Below are 21,660 nucleotides of genomic sequence, written 5' to 3'. Positions count from 1 at the left end.
AAACATACAAAAAGAATGAGATTACAAGATTGGATATGTGCATTTCAAGATGCTAAGATGATGGAAGATGAATCTATAAGAAGTTATATTGGTAGAATACTAGAAATTGTTTTGGGTATTCAGTCACTTGGTGGAACTAAGGAAGATGATTAATTTATGTGGAAGATCTTGAAAGGCTTGGCACCACCATTCAAACAAGTTGCACAAATGATTCAGCTTGTGATACCCTACACTAAGGATTTCACAAAGGAAACTTTACATGGAAGATTAGAGTCTGCAAAAGTTGGAATGAGATAGTCTAGAGATGTAGCCAGAGTTGAGACAACCTTTAGTGCACCAAATGTTTGACCTAACTTATCAAGGAGTGCAAGCACAAGAGGAGATTTTGCTAGTAGAAACAGATCTAATGAGGACATAAAGATTGAAGAAGGAGTAGCCCTTCTTATGAGGAAAGAAAAAGATGGTAAGAAAATCTTTAAATGTTGGACTTGTAGTGATTTTGGTCATTATGCATCCAAATGTTGTAAAAGAGAGAAAAAGTATAAGGGAAAGTTAAAGCCTAGAAGAGATAGAGACTTTTTGTATGCTAATGAAGAAGAATATTCTGATGAGAAAGATCAAAGTGGAAGTGATGATGAATTAGGATTTATGGCTATCAAGGAAGATGACCTTGATAGAGACATTAGAGAAGAAATATCTCTTGTTATGCAATTTGAGAAGTCTAATTGGATAATTGGTAGTGGATGTTCACAGCACATGACTAGTGATATGAATAAGTCTGTAAAGTTTAGAAATCATGATGGAGGTATTGTTAGAGTTGGTAACAATGCAACCTATCATATTACAAGGATTGGATCCATTACTCTTGATGGTAAAACTAAAACTAATGATGTTTATTTTTTTTAGTGTTGGATAGTTGGTAGACAAGGGATATATGTTGTAATTTATAGAGAAGACTTGCATCATGAAAGACAAAGATAGTAAGATGATTGGAACTAGAACTAGATCTAGAGGTAATGTATTTTGGTTTAATCCTACTGAAGTGACATGTGTGGTAGAAAAAGTTGATAATAGTTGGTTATGGCATAGAAGATTCTATCATATAAATTTTGATAACATTGTGAATGTTATTAGTACATTTGCAGTAAGGATGTTCTTGGCATATGCAACAAATAAGAAGTTCAAGGTATATCAGATGGATGTCAAGTCAGCCTTCCTAAATAGAGAATTGGAAGAATAAGTATACATAAAGAAGCCTAAAGGATTTCCTTTGATAGAAGAAAATGATATTTGAGGTATGTGAGGTTGGATAGTTACTTGGCAAAACTCGGATTTACTAAATGAACAACATGTTGTAATTTGTATTTCAAAGAAGTTGATGATAATTTATTTATTATTGTGATATTTTTTGATGACATTATTTTTTGAGGTAGTGATGAAGCTAGTGATGAATTTTCCAAGGAAATGAAAAATGAATTTGAAATGAGCATGATAGGAAAAATGAAGTTTTTCATAGGATTGCAGATTGTACAGAGAAGTGATGGGATATTTATTTCAAAAACTAAGTATCTACAAGACTTGATGAAAAGGTTTAGTTTTGAAAGTTGCTAACCTATTGGTACCCCCTATGATACCTAGTCACAAGTTATATAGCAAAGATGAGACACCTATTGTAGAACAGAAGAGGTATAGTTATGATACTTAGTTTCTGGATTAGATTGTGTAGAGATTTTTGCCATCAACATTTTGAATCACACTATGTGATCCATCATTAGGATGAGATTATTTTACATCTCTTTCTCTCTCATCCTAATGATGGATCATGTAGTGTGATTTGAAATGTTGATGGAAAAAATCTCTACATGATCTAATCTAGAAACTAAGTATCATAACTTTTATGGATTGTGGAATTCTAATCACATTAATAGAAGAAGTATAGATCAATGATTGGAGGATTGCAATATCTAACTCACACTAGACCAGATATAGAAAATGTAGTTGGGATTGTAACAGGACTCCAATTTGATCCTCAAAAATATCACTTTGCAGTAGTAAAGAGTATATTTAGATATCTAAAAGGCACATTAGATTATAGAATTTGGTATGATAGATCAAGTGATTTTACTTTGTGTGCATATACTAATGTAGCTTGGGTAGGTAGTATGGATGACATAAAGAGCACCAGTGGTGGAGAATTCTTTCTTGGAGAAAAATTGGTTTCTTGGTTGAGCAAGAAGCAAGATTGTATATCTCATAGTATAGCTAAGGAAAAGTATGTTGCAGTAGCAAATAACTATAACCAAGTTATGTAGATGAAAAAAATGTTGAAGGATATCAAGATTGAGATAAAGGAACATGTTATCATTTACTATGATAACACAAGTATAGTGAGTATGTCTAAGAATCTTGTATGGAATTCTAAGACTGAGCATATATCTATTAAGTATCACATGTTGAGAGAAAAGGTAGTAGAAAAGGAGATTAGATTAGAGTATTGAGTACTAAAGATAAAATTGTAGATATCTTTATGAAGCCTTTGCCTAAAGATACTTTTGAGTACCTGAGAGGTATGCTAGGGGCTATGTCTCTACCTACTTTAGAGTATGCAAGAAGTGCATCAGTCTAGTGGTACAGAGAACTATAATGTGATTGGGCTAAATGTTGATGCTTCTCATTTGGGGGAGTATCTGGTATGTACTAAATTATTGAGGATTCATGGTATTTGGTATTTAATAGTGTCTTTGGACACTCAAACTAGTTATTGACTTGGAGCAGCTAGTGAAACAATTTGTATTTAGCAATTGGTATTTTGTTCTTGTATTGACACCTTTGACATTGATGTCAATGGGGGAGAGAATGTACATGAAAAACATATTGGGAAAAGAATGTGCATGAAAAAGAAGCACATATCAAGATGGAAATGGGGGAGAGTTACCTCTTTAGGGAGATTTAGAAATATTCATGGAAGTGTGAAAATAGAAATCTAAGTTTACAAAAGGAAGTGTAAGTGTGCAGAGGCAACCAAAAAGTATTGTAAGTTCTTTACTATGAACATCTATTATCAATCCTAACGAAGAAGAAGAAAAGTAGTAGTAGCAACAACATTCAGTTTGGTATTCTTAGAACTTAGATGTTTTTCATCTATGTTGCCATCAATGCCAAAGGGGGAGATTGTTAGCATGAATGCTAATGATACTACTTTAGGGAGTATCCTAAGCATTGGAGAACATTGATATGTTGCATTCATGATAGTGTTTGTCATTGTTAACAACATGGTATGATTTCTATAGAAGACTCGAAGAATGGTAGTTAGAGATATTATGTGATGCAGGAGCATCCATAGGTGTAAGGGCAATCCTGTATCACCCAAAAATATGCTTACTGTTAGTTTCTATTTAAAGTGTTTTCATTTCTAGATATAAATTTGGGTCAAATAAAGATTCTAACTCTCATAGTTCCACTATTGGTTTTTTGGGTTAGAGTTTTTGAGGACCAAAAATGGGTTATTTTGTAATTAAGCCATTATTATGATGATTTAGAGGGTGTAAGTTGGAGGGATGATTATATTAGTCATTTAAAATGCTTTAGAAAAAGAATCTGGTCTAAATGCTTTACAGTTTGAAAGTAATTGCAGTTGTAAGTTGCTTGGAAACCTCCTAAGAGTGTTTTTTAGTTAGATTTGAGGCATTAAGAAACCTTGTATGGGCTCAAAAGATGGGGGAAGAGAAAAGTTGGTCCAAAGGGCTATAGAGCACTTCAAGAGCTTTCTATAAATTTAAATAGTTTGTCAATTGGAGTTCCAAATCAAAAGTTATTCCTCTTGGAAGTTGGACTACCATTTATGGATTCTTCTAATTTTGCACTGGCTTCTAACATGATTTCTAGAACCTTCTATTTTGGCAATGGATTCAAAATGGCATATTCTAGAATGTATTCTTAACTCTAAACCTAATTGCGATTTATTTAAGAACATTTATGGCATTGTAAAGTAGTTCTTGATGAAGTTTGAGAGAAGGTACTCTGAGGAGAATTTTTCTCTAGGATCTGACCATTGCAAGCTCATAGGGAATGTATTTGGATCTATGTAGTAGCATATTTTACTAATAATAATATTCCCATTTTTCTCTATTGCATTCATTCTATTTGTGGTTTGTGTCTTCATCAAGTGGTATTAGAGGAAGTTTTCTTGAGTGTGTAGACAGAGCACTAACTGTGAGGTAGTTTGCACCAGGACTATGTGGTTGTAGGTTTGAGACAAGAAGATGCCTCCATGAAGGGAGTGTGGTGGAAGGGCCAGATTTATTAATCCTAAGGTTAGATCCCTCCAAAGACAAGTCCAAGCATTGTATGAGGAGATCCGTAGAGGGATGAATGTTGCTACAGGCAATGAAAGTGAGGAAGAAAATGAAGAAGAAGGAAATATTGGGCTAGAAGGGGAAGAAGATAGAGAAGTCCTAAACCAAGTAGAGGAGAGGCTTTTTAGGGCCATTGATAAGCTTTGAAAAAGACCTAAAATTGATGTGGGTATGTTTCTAGGAAGTCTAAACCTAGATGAGATGATCAACTAGATCAATGAACTAGAGGAATATTTTTGTATGAGGATAATAGGGACCCAGATAGAGTTAGGTTTGTGAAGGCCAAAATGAAAGGCCATGCCAAAATCTAGTGGCAAGAGGTTTAGCTAGAAATAAATAGAAGAGGAAAGGAGAAAATCAAAAGATCGGATCACATGGTGGACAAACTAAAGAAGTAGCTCATTCTTGTTGATTATGAGATTGATTTGTCCAAGAAAATGCAAGGGTTAGAGGAAGCAAGAAAATCTATCTAGGAATTTATAGAGGAATTTTACCGAGTTCTTATTAGGGTAGGGCATGTAGAAGCAAACAAGGAGAAGGTTGCCCATTACCTTAGTGGGTTAAGACCTAGCATTTAGCAAGAGTTAAGTCTGGTTAGAATGACTAGCATTGAAGAGGCATGCCAGTTTTCCCTATGACTTGAGAAGAACCTAAACAAAAGGTTTGATGGAAGGCAAAGAGGGAATTATCAAGGAGGAAGGGTTAGTGGTAGGTCATTTCAAGGCCAAAATGAGAACTAGAGAAAAAATGAAGATGTGGGTACTAGCCAAAGCTAGAGGAATGAGGGTTTCAATTGCTCCTATGATCTAAACTTTGGAGATTAGAGAGGGAGAGGTAGAGGATGTGGAAAAGGTTCTAGAAGAGGAGGCTTGCATGGTACCTATTTTCATTACAATGAAGAAGGTCATCATGCCTTTGAATGCCCTCAATGCCAAGGAAAGATAGATAGGAGAGATGATGGATAAGCAAGGGTTGCTCATGTGGATGAGGATAAATAGTCATTACATTTAGAGGATGCAAAAAGAGGAGAGGTTCTAGTAAATGAAAAGGTCTTACTAAGCAGTGAGATTGAACTTGGACAAAGGAGGAGGTTGTTTCATATGAGGTGCAAGTGTGAGGGTAAATGTTGTGATGTGATTGTTGATGGTGGAAGCACTGACAACTTGGTGTTAGAAGAGATGGTTTCAAAGCTAAAGCTCAAGAGGGAGAAACACCCCCAACCCTATCAGATTGCTTGGGTGAAGGATGATCATAAGGTTCTGGTTAGTAAAAAATATCTAGTGAAGTTCAAGATTGGGAGTTACCATGATGAGGTTCTCTGTGACATCATTCTAATGGATGTATACCATTTATTATCAGGAAGGCCATGGTAGTTTGATAGGTATGTTGTACATTATGGTCATGCAAATAAATGCTCTTTGAAAAAGGATGAAGTTCACCACAAATTGAAGCCCTTGATAAAGGAAGGTGAAAAGGTATGCAGTAGTGCTAGGGTATGTCATGTTGATGGAAGAAATTTTTTGAATGGCATGAAACATCAATTTATGTGTTATGCTTTGATTCTTAGAAAAGATAAAGAAGGAAGTAGTGAACTTCCACTTGAAGTTTCAAGTCAATTAAGTGAGTATGGAGATGTCATCTCTAATAATGTTCCAGAAGGGTTGCTACTAGTAAGGCAAATCAGTTGTCAAATAGATTTAATCCCTAGAGCTAGTTTACCTAACAAGGTTGCTCATAGGATGACTCTTGCTTAAACTAAGGAGCTAAATGAACAAGTTCAAGAGTTTTTGAGGAAGGTTTGATTTGGGAGAGCCTAAGTCCATGTGTAGCACCTATAATGCTAGCAGTAAAGAAGGATGTAGAGTGGAGAATGTGTATAGACTCTCAAGCTATAAATAGAATAACCATCAAGTATTGGTTCCCTTTACCAAGAATGGATGATCTTATGGACTATTTGAGTAGATCTCAATACTTCACAAATATAGATCTCAAGAGTGGCTATCACCAAATATAGAGATGAGAGGGAGATGAGTGGAAGATTGCATTCAAGACCAAGGATGGTCTATATGATTGGTTAGTCATTCCCTTTGGACTAACCAATGCACCAAGCACCTTAATGCAGCTTATGAATGAGGTACTAAAGAAATTCTTGGGAAATTTTTTATTTTCTATCTAGATGATATTTTGATTTTCAGAAAGTATTTGGATGAACATTTATTACACATTCATAGTTTCCTTGAAAGGTTGAGGGAAGAGAAATTGTTGATTAATTTCAAGAAGGGTAGCTTTGTCAAAAAGGAGTTAGTCTATTTGGGGTTTGTTGTATCAGCTGATAGTCTCAAAATGGATCTAGAGAAGGTAAATGTCATCCTAGAATGACCTACTCCAAGGTATGCTACTGAGGTGAGGTCATTCCATGGTCTGGTTAGTTTTTATAGGAGGCTCCTTAGAAATTTCAGAGGCATATTTGCACCGCTGACTGAGACAATGAGGGGGGATAGAAGAGAGTTCAAGTGGACTACAGGAGATGCAAGGAGTTTTGAATTGTTGAAGAAGAAGGTGATAGAGAAACCTATATTAGCACTTCCTAATTTCAATAAAGTGTTCCAAGTGGATTGTGATGCTAGTGGCAGTGCTATTAGGGATGTACTAAGCCAAGAAGGTAAGCCTATTTCCTATTTTAGCGAAAAATTGAATGATGTAAAGAAGTATTTTGTTTATGATCAGGAGTTCTATGCAATAGTTCAAGCCTTAAAGAAATGGAGGCATTATTTTTTGCCAAATGAATTTATCTTGTATATTGATCATCAAGCATTACAATACCTAAATAGCCAAGGTAAATTATATTAGAGACATTTGAAATAGGTAGAGTTCATGCAAAGCTATGAATTTGTATTGAAACATAGAAGTGGAAGGTCTAATAGGGTATCAAATGCATTGAGTAGGAGACATTTGCTGCTGACAGTAATGCAGGTTGAAATGGTTGGGTTTGATGAACTCAATAATCTATAACCTAAGGATCTTGATTTTGCTGAAGCATGGAAGGCTTGCAAAGAACTTGCAGTCAATTATGTATTCCAAGGAGATCTGTGAGGGAGAACTTAATCAAGGAGAAAAATAGTGGAGAAAGGGCAGGACACTTTGGTTGGGATAAGACTATTTCCATTATTAGAGAATATTATTTTTGGCCTCAATTGTCATAGGATGGGAAGCAATTTGTGCAGAGTTGTCAAGTATGTCAAGCAGCCAAATGATTTAGTCACAATACTAGACTTTATCTAACATTGTCTGTTCCATCGAAGCCTTGGGAGAACATAACTATTGATTTTGTTCTTGGATTGCCAAAGACACAAAGGGGTGATGACTTATTATTTGTGGTGGTTGATAGGTTCTCCAAGATGGTGCATTTCATTCCATGCCACAAGACTCATGATGCAGTACATATTGCAAATTTATTTTTCAAAGAATTGGTGAGACTACATGGTCTCCAAAAGAGTATTATTTCTGACAGAGATACTAAATTTGTGGGGTATTTCTGGAGGACTTTATAGAAGAAGTTGAGGATAGAATTGAAATTTATTTCTATGCATCATCCATAGGCTGACAGACAAAAAAAGTGGTGAATAGAAGTCTAGGCAATTTGTTGAGGTGTTTAGTGGGAGATAAGCCCAAGGGATGGGATTTAATTCTACCACAAGAAAATTTTTCTTACAATAATTTTTAAATAGGAGTACTAGTAGATCACCATTCCAAATTGTATATGGGAATAGTTCAAGGACTGCACTAGAGCTGATAAAGATGGAGCAAGGGAAGAGGACAAGTGCTAAGGGAGAAGAATTTGTTGAACATGTCAAGATTATACATGAGGAGGTACATGTACATATTAACAAGATAAACCAATAGTATAAGGCAAGGGTAGATCAAAAGAGGAGACATAAAGAGTTCCATGTAGGGGATCTAGTTATGGTATACTTGAGAAAGGAACACTGTCCAATGGGTACCTACAACAAGCTGAAGATGAAAAAATTTGGTCCCTGCAAAATTTTGAAGAAACATGACTCAAGAAATGCATATGAGGTGGAGTTGCTAGATGGGATTCAAATTTATCCTATCTTTAATATTGTAGACTTAATAGAATATCATGATGATGGTGCAAATGAGGGGTTGATGCTAGAGCCATGTCCAATTCCTACTTCAGTGAGGGAAGAGATTGAAGACATTCTCGATAGTCATATGGGCCAGAGTACCATAAATAGGCAATATGAAGAATACTAGGTGAAGTGGAAAGGATGACCAATAGAAGATTCAACTTAGATATTTGCAATGGAGGTTGCCCATTTGGGTTTTCCTTTATCAGCTATAAAGTCACAAGGTCACTTTTCAATCTACCCTAGGTGTCTGATGCAGGAGCATCCAGTAGTGTAAGGGCAATCCCGTATTACCCAAATATGCTTAGTTCTAGCTTTTGGTTAAATTTTTTTCATTTTTGGATACCCATTTGGGTCAAATAAAGATTCCAACTCTCGTAGTTCCACTACAGGTTTTTTGGGTTATAGTTTTTGAGCACCTTGGGATATGTGTCAATGTAGGAAACATGTTATTTTGTAATTGAGCCATAATTATTATGAGTTAGAGGGTTTAAGTTGGAGGGATTATTATATTTGTAATTTAAAACACTCTAGAAAAAGAATTAGGTCAAAAGGCTTTGCGGTTTGAAAGTAATTGCAATTTTAAGTTGCCTAGAGACCTCCTAAGAGTGCTTTTGAGTTAGATTTGAAGCATTAAACAACCTCATATGGGCCCAAGAAATGAGGGACAAGAAAATCTGGTCCATAGGGATATAGAGTGCTTTGAGAGCTTTCTAGAAATATAAATGGTTCATCAATTAGAGTCTCAAGTCAAAAGTTATGCCTCCAGGAAGTTAGATTACCATTTCTTGATTCTTCTAATTTTACACTGGCTTCCAATGTGATTTGTAGGACCTTTTCTTTTGGTGGTGGATTCCAAATGGAATATTCTAGAATTTATTCCTAACCCTAAACCTAATTAGGGTTTATTTAAGAGCATTTTTAGCATTGTAAAGGTAGTTCTTGGTGGAGTTTGACAGAAGGTATTATGAGGAGGATTTTTCTTCAGGATCTAACCATTATAAGTCCATAGGGCATTTATTTGGGTCTCTTTACATGTACTAAATGTAGCAGCATATTTTACCAATAATAATATTCCCCTTTTCCCCTGTTGCATTCATTCTAGTTGTGGTTTGTGTCTTCATCATTATGTTGCACAGTAACTAAGTAAGGGTTAAGTGATGCAGAGTTAAATGATGTGATAGAGGACAATTAGGTGGTGACATTAGTAGTACAAAATACCTAGAGTTTCATGGTGTGAATTTTTGTATAGACTCTGAGCTGACAGTTCTATTTTAATTTTAGTTAATTGAGAAAATCCTCAAAGTTGACTCAAGGAATTATTATAATGATATGGTATAAAGGAAAGATATTTTCATTGTTTGTAATGATGGATATGAGGTATTGAGATCATGATAATAAGTGCACAGTACAAAAAGAAGTAGAGTGTTGAGTGAATGCATGTAAGAGATGCAAGGGATTATTAGAAATGCATATAATGATCCAGTTACAAGATTAGGAGCAAATTTTTTTTGACAAGACAAATATAGAGGAAGGAAGTAAAATTCAGTTCTATTATTCTTCCACAACTCCTAACAAGGTTGGAATCTCATAATAGGGATTCAAAGTCTCCTAACAAAGACTAATATGTACTAAATGCTGTAATGGACTCCTAACAGGGTCTATCCTCTAATAAGGAATATTTATATTTGTACATCATCTTGTGGGTACCATCCCCTCTAGGGTTTTCCATATGATCAAGAGTTTCCCTAGTTAACATATCTAGAGTTATTGTCTATGAGTATATTATTGTGGTTTTAGTTGATATTACTCATATGGTTAAGATTTTTTAAAGGTAATGATTGTGTAATTAGTTGGATAACTAATTCACCCCCCTCCCCTCTCAGCTATATCAGTGGACTATACAATCTAACAAATAGTCTCCCATCTACCCTTTTCCACAACAACTACCTTATCAAAACTACATCCAAAAAGCACACCAATATTTCCAAGCAGCATTCAATCAACCCATAACTCTCATCCTAGTAGTTGTGCGATCCATATTTCATCCACTATAGTATATAAACAAAATCCAGCTACATTCACCTATGACATCCGATACATACCCTCCACTAGGGGCACCAAAAATAACACATGTTGACCCTAAGTGGGAAGAAATGAAAAGTGCCCTACAAGCACTCAGGGATGGAACTGAATCCAAGACCTTCAAGTTTGAAAATGACTTTCCATATCCCTTTGACAAAACTATAACAATGACACCCTTCCCTAAACACTTTGAAATCCCTAAATATGATAAATTTAGGGGGAAAGGAGATGTAGTCACACATGTCAAAGAGTTTTATATGCACTACCAAGAATTGGATTATAATAGCATAATCCTCATGTACCTTTTTCCCTAATTGTCTAGGGGGGCCCACTCTTGAATGGCTCTATCACATACCCCAAGGCACAATTAGTACCTTTTTCGAATCTTTCTGAAGCCTTTGTAGCCCAATATGCTCACATAGTTAATATTGAGTTATCTATCATAGATCTAGTTCACACCAAAAAAAAGGGAGGGGAAATCCTCACTAATTACTTAGAGTGATGGAAAACTCTCACAACTCGGATCTCATGTATCATACTTGAATGTCACCTTGTCAATATCTTCATTAATAATGCAGATCATAGTCTTGCACACCACATGGTTATGAATTTCTTGCAAACATACAAATACATAAATGAAAAGGGGATGGGCCTCAAGAAAGGACTCGTTAAAGAAGGTGTCATCAAAATTTACGAACAAAACATCCAAGAATGAGGATAATGCAATCAAAAACCATGATATTAGAACAAGAACAAAAAAATAGTCACTGATGCTGCCACAGATACCCAAAAAGTTCATGTGGTTGGAGTAGTGTCTAACACACCAAATACTCCTTATCAAAAAAATTTGTAACAACAATAGTCATCCTATCAGCAAAGTGCATACCAACAATTTGATCAACAATCTCCATCACAACCCAATCAACACAATACACAAGAACCCAATCCTCAAAATCAAACCAATATCATTACTATCACAACTAGGGCAAGGCCATAAGTCCAAAGAAAGTCCCAAGTATACAACTCTTTAAGGGATCCTCTTAATGTCATTTTTGAATAGTTGGTGAAAGACAATCTTATCCGACAACCACAAACACAACCATTAAATCACAATCAATCAAGGGCATCCTAGTATAGAGAAAGTGAGTTTTCTAAATTTCATCATGTTAAAGGGAATACCACCCTTAATTGTATGTAACTCAAGGACTATGTACAAGACTTTATCGATCAAAAGGAAATCACAGTGGACCCACAAGCCTCTCTAAATACAGGATTATTGATCTTCCAAAATGAATTTCCCCCATGCAAAAAAAACATTTGAAAGACCCTTGTAAGAAATAACACTAGAAACAACACCAATAAACCAAACAATGTTAAAACCAAATAAGGTGATAACCATGATAAATCATAGAACTATACATTAATATACTTAGACTATGGTAATTTGATCGGTTGGATATCTTAGATAGAGCCTTCTATAAATGTGATAAATATCAAAGGCCCATATAACCAATGTGTAGTTACCACAAGAAGAACTTGAGTCAACATAGTTGGACCATCTGCACCTACCCCATTAGGACCCTAGTATAATATCTTGGAAGACCTTGGGAACATGCCCGTCTAGATCTCTATCTTGGATCTTCTACACACTATTCCACTTTACAAAGAAATCCTTGATATCTTCATGATTCTTATGTCCCTAATGATATCAATGCCACAAAATTTCAAAACTTGGTAGGTCATCTCTCCACCTCATGTGCATTATCCTTTAAAACTTTTGATATCCTAGTTGTTGAGCTAGATCATATCCTTCCATTGTACATAGTCATCATGGTTTCTAAGTTTTTTGTCAAAAGGGTCTTGATAGATAATGGATAGGCCTTAAATCTATGTCCTTTAAAGTTCATCAACTAAGTAGGATACACTGAGGTAGATATCATAAATGAATTCATCATTATCAAAGCCTATGAAAACTTGGAGTGTACCACTGAAGGAACTATCTTTCTACTTATCAGAGTTGGCCCCGCTACTCAAGAGATAATTTGTCATGTAGTTGATCTTAACCTACCCTTCAATATCCTCCTTAGTTGACCATGGATTCATGCTATGAATTAAGTTTTTCCCTTCCACTTATCATTAGTGTGTCAAATTTTTGCATCATGGCACTAGGATAACCATCTATGATGATCCCAAACCTTTTGCATATTACAATGCAATAGATGCATCCTATAAAAACCATTGACCTAGAATTGAGATTGGAACCACCATGGCTAGCTCCTCTAGTACTTGCCATGATCTTCACACAATCTTAGCCTCTACACTCTCCATAGTTAAGATCAACTACCAAAGTTGTGGTGAATATAGTCTCTTAGATGCCTTTCTATTGGTGCTCTACCACTCGATCCACATACTCGGGGATGGCTGACCTACTATGGGCCAAAGTTAGGCACAACTCCTTGGTTCAAACAAATTTGACCCACCACATTTTTTTCCAATGTGATCTTTAATGGAGAAGAAAAAATTCATGACATAAGTACTTGGTTATACAAAAACCCACCTCCAAAAGGTAACAAGCTTCTTGACTATTTTAGATAGAAATATCCACATTCACATCACCTTACTACCAAATAGTGGGATTATCAAGGAGGTGGCTTGGACTTTAAAGAGTTACGCATCATACAACATGTGGAAGCATACAAAGAGGAAAAAAGGAAAGGTCTTGTCTATAGACTCCCCATAACAAGGGGCACTACCAAAGATGGGCATGCCTTTTTAATAATCCAAAACAACCTTATACAAGTCAAAGACATCCCTGAGGAAGTTGAAAAGAAATCCTATGACGATATTTTATTTGATGAACTTATCTTAGTAGCATATGTTCTTTGTGAAATCTCCATTAAACTCATAGCTCTTCCCCTCACTCATACTAAACTCATTGATTGGTACCAACCAAGTGTTATTTATGTTGATGAGTTCTCTATGGAGTATGCACTCCTCAAATTCATCAGAGTTGAGATACCACACAAAAAACTACAACCACAATATGGTTATATATAAAATTGGATCTAGAGGGTTACTTTGGGGAAGATGAAATTTGTAGTCACAAAAATGATCAAAAGAAAGAAAATCAAAATCACAAAAGAAAAGAAAAGGTATCCCCTAGTGAAAATTCTTTTGAAGCACCATCAGATCATTCAATTAATGAAATCAAAATAAAGGATGTATCCAATAGTGAAAACCTCTCTAAGGAACCTAAGGATAGAGATTTCATCCTTCCCCTACAAGATCACAGGCCTACAATATCATCAATTTTGATAGAGAACACTAGGCCAATCAACATTTTTCTAATAGAGACCCTAAGGATCACATACATTGTAGCAACCCTACCATAAGAACAGGAAAATCTTCTCATTGAGGTACTTTGGGAAAACATTGATCAATTTGCATGGTCTTATCAAGATGTGCTAGGACTAGATGCTAAGATTTTGGTACATCATTTGGACATAGACCCAAAGGTCAAACCAGTCAAATAGAAACTCTAAAAGATGCATCCTAAAGTTGCTTTACTAGTCAAAGTAGAGTTGGAAAAGATGGTAGATGCAATGATCATTCATCTGATTGATTATTTAGAATGGATCTCCAACATGGTACCTATCACCAAGCCCTATAGCGATATCATAATTTATATAGATTTTTAGGATCTCAATAAAGGTTGGCCCAAAGATGATTTCCCTTTACTGAATATAGACATGATTATTGACCTCATAGTAGGCTATGAGCTATTATCTATCATGTATAGTTTCTTCAGGTACAATCAGACATAGATAGAAGAAGAGGACAACATAAGACAACATTCACCACCCCTTGGGGAACCTTTTATTAGAATATAATTCCATTTGAGTTAAATAATGCTAGGGCAACCTATCAGCAAGCTATGACAGTCATCTTTCATGACCTCATCCATAAAACCCTTAAAGACTATGTCAAGGACATCTTGGTTAAATCTCTTAATGCCCCCAATCACCTCTCTCACCTTGAGGAAGTGTTTGATTGGTTGTCCAATTATCATCTCATGCTCAACCCCAAGAAATGTTTCTTTGGAATCAAATCTATCAAGCTCCTAGGTTTTATTGTATCAAAGTGAGGCATTGAAATTGACCCCCAGAAGGTCAAAGCCATCATGGATATGTCTCCTCCCAAAACACTATGAAAAATTTATTCTCTCCAAGGGAAGTTACAATTAGTTAGAAGATTCATCTCATAGCTCATAGATAAATGTCATCCATTCACACATTTTCTCAAAAAGGATTAGAATTTTGGATAGGATCCTATTTGCTAATGCAACTTTGAACAGATTAAGCAATACTTGGCTAACCCACCATCCTGTTTCCACCAGTTGTTGGGAGACCATTTATATTGTAGATAAAAACCACCCCAATAGCAGTAGGAACACTTCTCACACAACTTGATGACAAAGGAAAAGTAAGGGCTTTCTACTACATTTATCGCACTCTAGTTGGTTATGTGTTTAATTATATACCTATGGAAAATGCTTGCACTCATCCTTTGAAATGCATGTTATCATGCACAGTACTCACAGGCCACCTAGCCAAATAGGTCATGCTTCTTAATGAATTTGACGTCAAATATGTCAATCAAAAGGCAATCAAAAGACAAGCTATTGTAGATCATTTGGCTAATACACCCTTATTCGGTGATCACCCTCTCATTATGGAGTTGCCAGATGAACATCACTACATGATAGAGGAATAATCATCATGGAAGCTATACTTTGATGGATCTTATCCATCTCATGGTTCTAAAGTAGGCATATTTTTAGTCACTCCTTAAGGTGACTACATTCCTAAGTCTTCCAAACTTCATTTTAATTCACCAACAACATATCAGAGTATGAAGCTCTTATTGTAGGGCTCAAGATAAAAGTTGAATGGAACATCATAAAGCTATAAGTATTTGGAGAATCACAACTTATTATCAAGAAAGTCCTTGATGAGTACTAGACAAAGGATGATAAACTCCAACCTTAAAAAGAATTGGTTGATTAGCTAAAGAAACATTTCATTTAGATCCAATTCACATAGGTGCCAAGTTTGTAAAACAAGGCTATAGATGCCATTGCGACTATTGGTTTACTCTTGAAGATCCCTTAGAAAGCTACACAGTATGAATTCTTAGTCAAGTAGCTATAGAATCTTACATATAAGGTGATGAATCAATACAAATATGCATCTTGGTTTGTCCCCAATCCCTGTGGTACCATTAAATTCATGCTTATCTAAAAAATGGTATCATATCTCCTCATCTCACAAGAACCTAATGCGAAAACCTCATTCACATATCATCTTGTTGCACTATTATGGCTAACACCATATATCATGAAGGTTAGCATGATACTCTCTCTTGGTGTTTAGACCAAAATGAGGTTGTAATGGCTCTCAAAGAGGTGAATGCTAGACTTTGTGATTCTCACATGAACGATATAGTCTTAGCTAGAAAAATACTCAGAGTTGGATATTATTGACCTACTATAGAATATGATGCTTGTGAGTTTCTCAAAATGTGTCTACCTTTTCAACAACATGCAAACTTGATATGATCTCTAGCTCAAGATCTTCAACCCATTGCACTGCCATGGCCATTTGCATACAAGGGGTTTGACCTTGTTGGTGTTATTGTACCCTTATCTTTAGAAGGCCACAAATGGATAATTGTTACAATAGATTATTTCACCAGCTGGGTAGTAGTCCCACTTTTCACTACCACAAGACTTCAAGTATCTAAATTCATCCTCTTTCACATTATCTTCCTTTTTGTTATCCCTGCTACCATTTTTACAAACCATGGAGGTAACTTTGAAAACCTCAATATGGAAGAGTTGTGTATCTCCTTCCACATTCATCACCATTTTTCCAACCCATACTTCTCACAAGGTAATGGTCAAGCTGAGGCAAATAACAAAACTCTACTCAAAATCCTCAAGAATTATTTTAGTGATTTCAATCATAGTTGGCATTTGCAAATAAACCCAGCCTTATGGTCTTATCGCACCTCCTTTTGTACATCCGTAGGAACAACTCCACACTTCCTAGTGTATGGTGTCAAAGTAGTCCTACCTATTGAAGTTGAACTCCCATCCTTGCACATCTCTTTTAAAGGAAAAATATTAGATGAAGACTAGAGAGTAGCCCAACTCACTATTGACATTAAGTCAAGTTTGTTATTAGTGACAACACTTATTCATATTTTGTATGGTTACCAAGCTCATTGAATAGTCTATAGTGTTTTCCATGTAATTTAGTAGCCACCAAGCTTCACAGTTCCTATCGAGCATTTTAGTGGTTACCAAGTAAATTTAGGCAGTGTGAAGTCCTATAGTTTCTACCAAGTAGTTCAGTTGTTACCAAGCTTCATAATTTCTATTGAGCCATTAGTTCATGTGAAATGAAGTTAGTGTTAATCAAGTGATGAGATGATTAGTGTTTATGGAGTTCAGGTATGGTAAATGTGGAATTTAGTTTCTACCAAGTTGCACAGTATCTACCGAGTTTCCAGTGTAGACTAAGTTTGAGACTACTCTAAGATGTTTAGTATGGACCAAGCTTCTACTTCTACTAAATGCATGATGATGTCGAGTAATGACAATTGATGTCATGTATCAAAACTTCACCAAGTCAATCTTCAAAACCTAAGGGTCCTCATTTGAGCCGACTTTGTAATATTGGTGTTAACTTGTATATTGGCAGACTTTGTTATTTTTTTAATTGGATTGATATATATATGTAATGTATTGTATCATATCCAATGTAGTAGTAATAGTAGAATGGATTGATGAGATATGTGAATGAAATCTATGCATGCAAATGTGAATCAACATGAGAGAAAAGTGTATTATAAGGCCATATCAGGAGCAGAAAAGTTATATCTATCACATAGAGGTGATTAGCACCTCAAAGAATCTCTATCAACAAATCAGTTGTAAGTCAAAGATCTACTATTTCATCCAATTAGATGAATCAGCTCCAAAATCCTCTAACAAGGTAGACTTAACAGTCTTTTGTCAAATCTCTTTACTGAGTGCATACTTCATTGCATATTTGCAAATCCTCTAACAAGGTGGACCTAGTAATCCTAATTGCTCCTAATAGGGTAGATCATTAGAAGTGATTATTGTAAGCCTTAACAGACCAACTTTATGCTGCAATATTTAAGTTTTGTGGGTATCATCCCCACCCCAATTTTACTTTCTATTTGGAATAGTTCTAGGTCACCAAATCATTGTGTTCACGTGTCATGAATGTTTATGTTTTTAGTTTCTCATGCATGTAGTTAGACCTGAGTTAATGAATTAAATGATTATTGGGTTATTGCATTTAAGGTCTAAATTTGTTAAATTTTTTAAGGTTACTAATTCACCCCTCTGCTATCAGTAACCTAGCATAGTCTTGAATATTTCCAACAATTGGTATTAGAGCATTACAGTTCTCTAGATAAAGCTTGACAGCTTGAGAAAAGATCAAGGAAAATGGAGATTTTCAAACCTGATAAAGCAATTGACAATGAAAAGCTAGATCTAGAAATGGCCATTGCATAACTCAAGAAAGCTAAGGAGCAACTTTCCTAATCCCTGAAAAGAAGGAAGGAACTTGAAAATTAGATGAATTATCATCAATACATTGAAGAAAAGATTAAAGATTTTTTCCCTTCAAGTAGTTCAAATGAAGTAAATGATGCAATCAAAGAACTCCTAGAACAGAATGGCTCCCTACAAGAAGAAGTAAGAAAATTGAAAAGAGAACAAGAAATTCAGTCAATAAGATTGTGTGAAATCTTAGAACAAAGAAATAAGGAAAAAGAAGACTTGGATGCAAGGAACAATGAAATTCAAAATCAATCCCTTTAGCAAGAAAATCTTATTGATCAACTCTCTAATGCAAAAGAAGAAATCATGAGCCTGAGATTTGAAAATGAAAGGTTAAGGAATGCCTTAAACACTGAAAGGCAAAATAATGAAAGGATGAAAATTGATCAAATTTTGAAAAGCAACTCAATGAAAGAATAATGAAATCCCTAGTAGACATGGATCAATTGAATTAGTAAAATGAGTAGAATCTTTATAGGAAAAAGGGTAAGGTAGGACTTGGATACAAAGAAGAAGGTGAAACCTCCAAAAAAGGTGCTCAAAGGAATCAAAGACCTACTTGCAATCACTATGGTAAGATAGGTCATACATCAAATAAATGTTGGAGTAATGGAAAAGAAAAATTTAATGGTAAATGTTACAATTTCAATCAGCATGGTCACAAGGCTAATGAATGCAAAGAGAAATCAAAATTTCAAGGAAAATATCACAAATGCAAGAAACAAGGTCACAATGTATCAAACTGCAGAACCAAGTCATTAAATCCAGAAAAGCAAATTGTGAAAGCATTATTTGGTTGGGACTATAACACCTAGTGTAAATGTCATTACTATGGAGAGTACAGACACATTTTCATGAATTGTGTTAAAAATCACACAAGGAAGAGAGATAATACCATAAGATGTTACACTTGTATAGAACTTGGTCATGTAGCCAAAAATTGCATGAATATAGGTAGAATTGAAGATGAAAAGAAGGAAAAAGTAGATAAGATCAGAAAGAAAATGAGGTAGCAATGGATTCCTAAATCCATCAAGGAAGTTAGTCCAAGAAATTATGGTCATGTCACTCAAGAAGTGGGTGACTCCGCCATTTTTAACTAAGTTCTTAAGTAAGAACTAGAACTATGTAATCATAGTCACATCTAAAATAGTTCCAAAATTGAAAAGGAAACAAAGATTCAAATTAGTATTCAAGATACAAGGGGATCACAAAATATTAGTATCAATAATCACCAAGTAAGGTTGGGTCATGGACTCTACCAAGTAAGGCCGGGAATAACAAGTCACACATGTTTGGTTAACTGAGTTATGAAGTATTCACTGAGAAATCTCAATAGATAGTGGATGATAGCCTGTTGCACATAATGATGTCATCACAACTACTTTCATACCTAGAATTAATGGAAAAATGTTATCAAAATGGAAGGAAATTGAAATCATTTTTCATGAAAAATCTTAAAGTCTTATTGCGATCAAGAAAATTGTAGAGCGATAAAGCGATTTCGAGCGAAATTTGCAATAAATTTTTTTGAATTTTTTTGTATCCTACCAAGTATCCATGGCAGTGTTAGGAAGCAATAGAAAATCAAAGAAAGGGTCAAAAATGTTGGTTCGAGGAGTTGAATGGAAATTGCCAAATTTCAAACTTGTACTAGCAATTACAAAAACCCTCTATCCAAATGGAGCATAATCACGAATCCCTCCTAAGGTACTTCTCATTAATGATATCCAAACTCATTTTAAGTGTGCAGTTCAAGAAATTGGAACCCTAGAGATGGACGATGCCCTAGTTGAATTATGTATAAATTTTATTCTTAAACCTAAGCATAAGCACTTGGAAGATAAGAGTTTAACCCACATTCCCCACCTACCCCAAAGTTTCCAAATCAAATGGATCAGATACATCCTAAGTTGAGTTCACAGTGGTCAGTTATGGCTTGACCAACCAATTTTGATTACTAAGAAGATGATTCATCATATCACTAGCCTTACCATGCTCTCCAAAGCTAAAGCTACTAATACCCTAGGTCAGGTGGAGTTAGAAAAGAAAACCCTAGCTGAGTGGGATGGCTAAGGCATCAAGATTAGTAGTGTAACTGATGTAGAACTAAAATTTGGCATACATGTGATAACACACAAGATTTATATTTTGAGCCATCTCAATAGTGTGTCATGTGAAGTAGTAGATGTGGCATTCAAAGTCATCAAAAGCAATATGTCATATGATCTTGTAGACTTATTGTTGAAATAGTTTAACCAAAAGATGAAAAGTATAAGGACATCTAAGAAAAATCCTTGTAAATTTGGTTTATTGTTGACATGTCTATTTTTCTATGTTCAAAATTTTTTTCCCTTCAAAAGGTATAGTCGTATAGAGAAAGAATGTGCTAGTTTTGTATCAAATTAACATGTACATTACAAAAATGGGTGAGAATTTTGACAGCATAATGGATAACTACTTTGATGTTTTCAAGGAGAAAATGAGTAACAGATTCAGGATTCCCATGAAATTGGTTGAAGATTACAAAGATGATGTTTGTTTCATGGTAGAAAATGACAAAGTCTACATTCAGGTAGTGATTCCAAGAGTTGTATGGGTAAAACCTCTTCCCTATGAGGTGAATATTGGTGAAGTGAAAGACATAATTGAAGCTTTATTAAACAAATCTATTGATCTAAAGGAACCATACTTTGGAACCTATGATGAGGCCAAGGCAAGAATAGAGCTTGAAATGAAGCTTCCATATGTGGTTAACAAAAGCAAGAGGAGAATAGAAAAACTCAAAACTAGCACACCTCTTTTGTTGACTGAAGGTAAAGGAGAAGATAATGATGATGCAAAGGATGAAGATGAGTCATAGAAGGAAGAAGAGCTAGTGAAGAAGAAAGGCAAGGTGATCATCACCAAGCCATCAAAGCCATCCACTTCAATGATTACTAGAAGATCCAGGAAGAAAGGTAGTGAAGTTGTGTTTAGCAAGCCTCCTCTCACCTTCTAGGAAAGACTAAAACAAATGGAAGAAGGTGCAGGCATAGACAACTTCAAATCACTGAAGTATGAGACTAAGACAAAGGTTGAGAAGAAGCAAATTAAGGAATTGGTGCTAACCAAGATGGGTAAATGGAAGTATTCCCCTGATCAAATAGCTTCTCAAATTTCTAAGGATCTATTGGAGAGATTGAAGCAAAGATGGGACTCAACCATGCAGATAGCAAGAGATATCTATGAGAAAAACCTAAGGCAGTTGTTATCGAGTGTTACAGATGCTAAGATAAAAGAGTCTATGAAGAAATATGAAGATAGGATGACTCTTAGATTCAATACTTGTTTAATTTTGTTAAAGGATATAGAACATGTTGCCAAGAATGTGACAAGCATGTGGAAGAATATCTATCACTTGTAGAAACTG

The sequence above is a fragment of the Cupressus sempervirens genome, chromosome 10 (genome assembly GCF_028749045.1).
Source record: "Cupressus sempervirens isolate cs-2001-9-10 chromosome 10, ASM2874904v1, whole genome shotgun sequence".
NCBI classification, from domain to species: Eukaryota; Viridiplantae; Streptophyta; class Pinopsida; order Cupressales; family Cupressaceae; genus Cupressus; species Cupressus sempervirens.
This window is presented reverse-complemented; position numbering follows the sequence as displayed.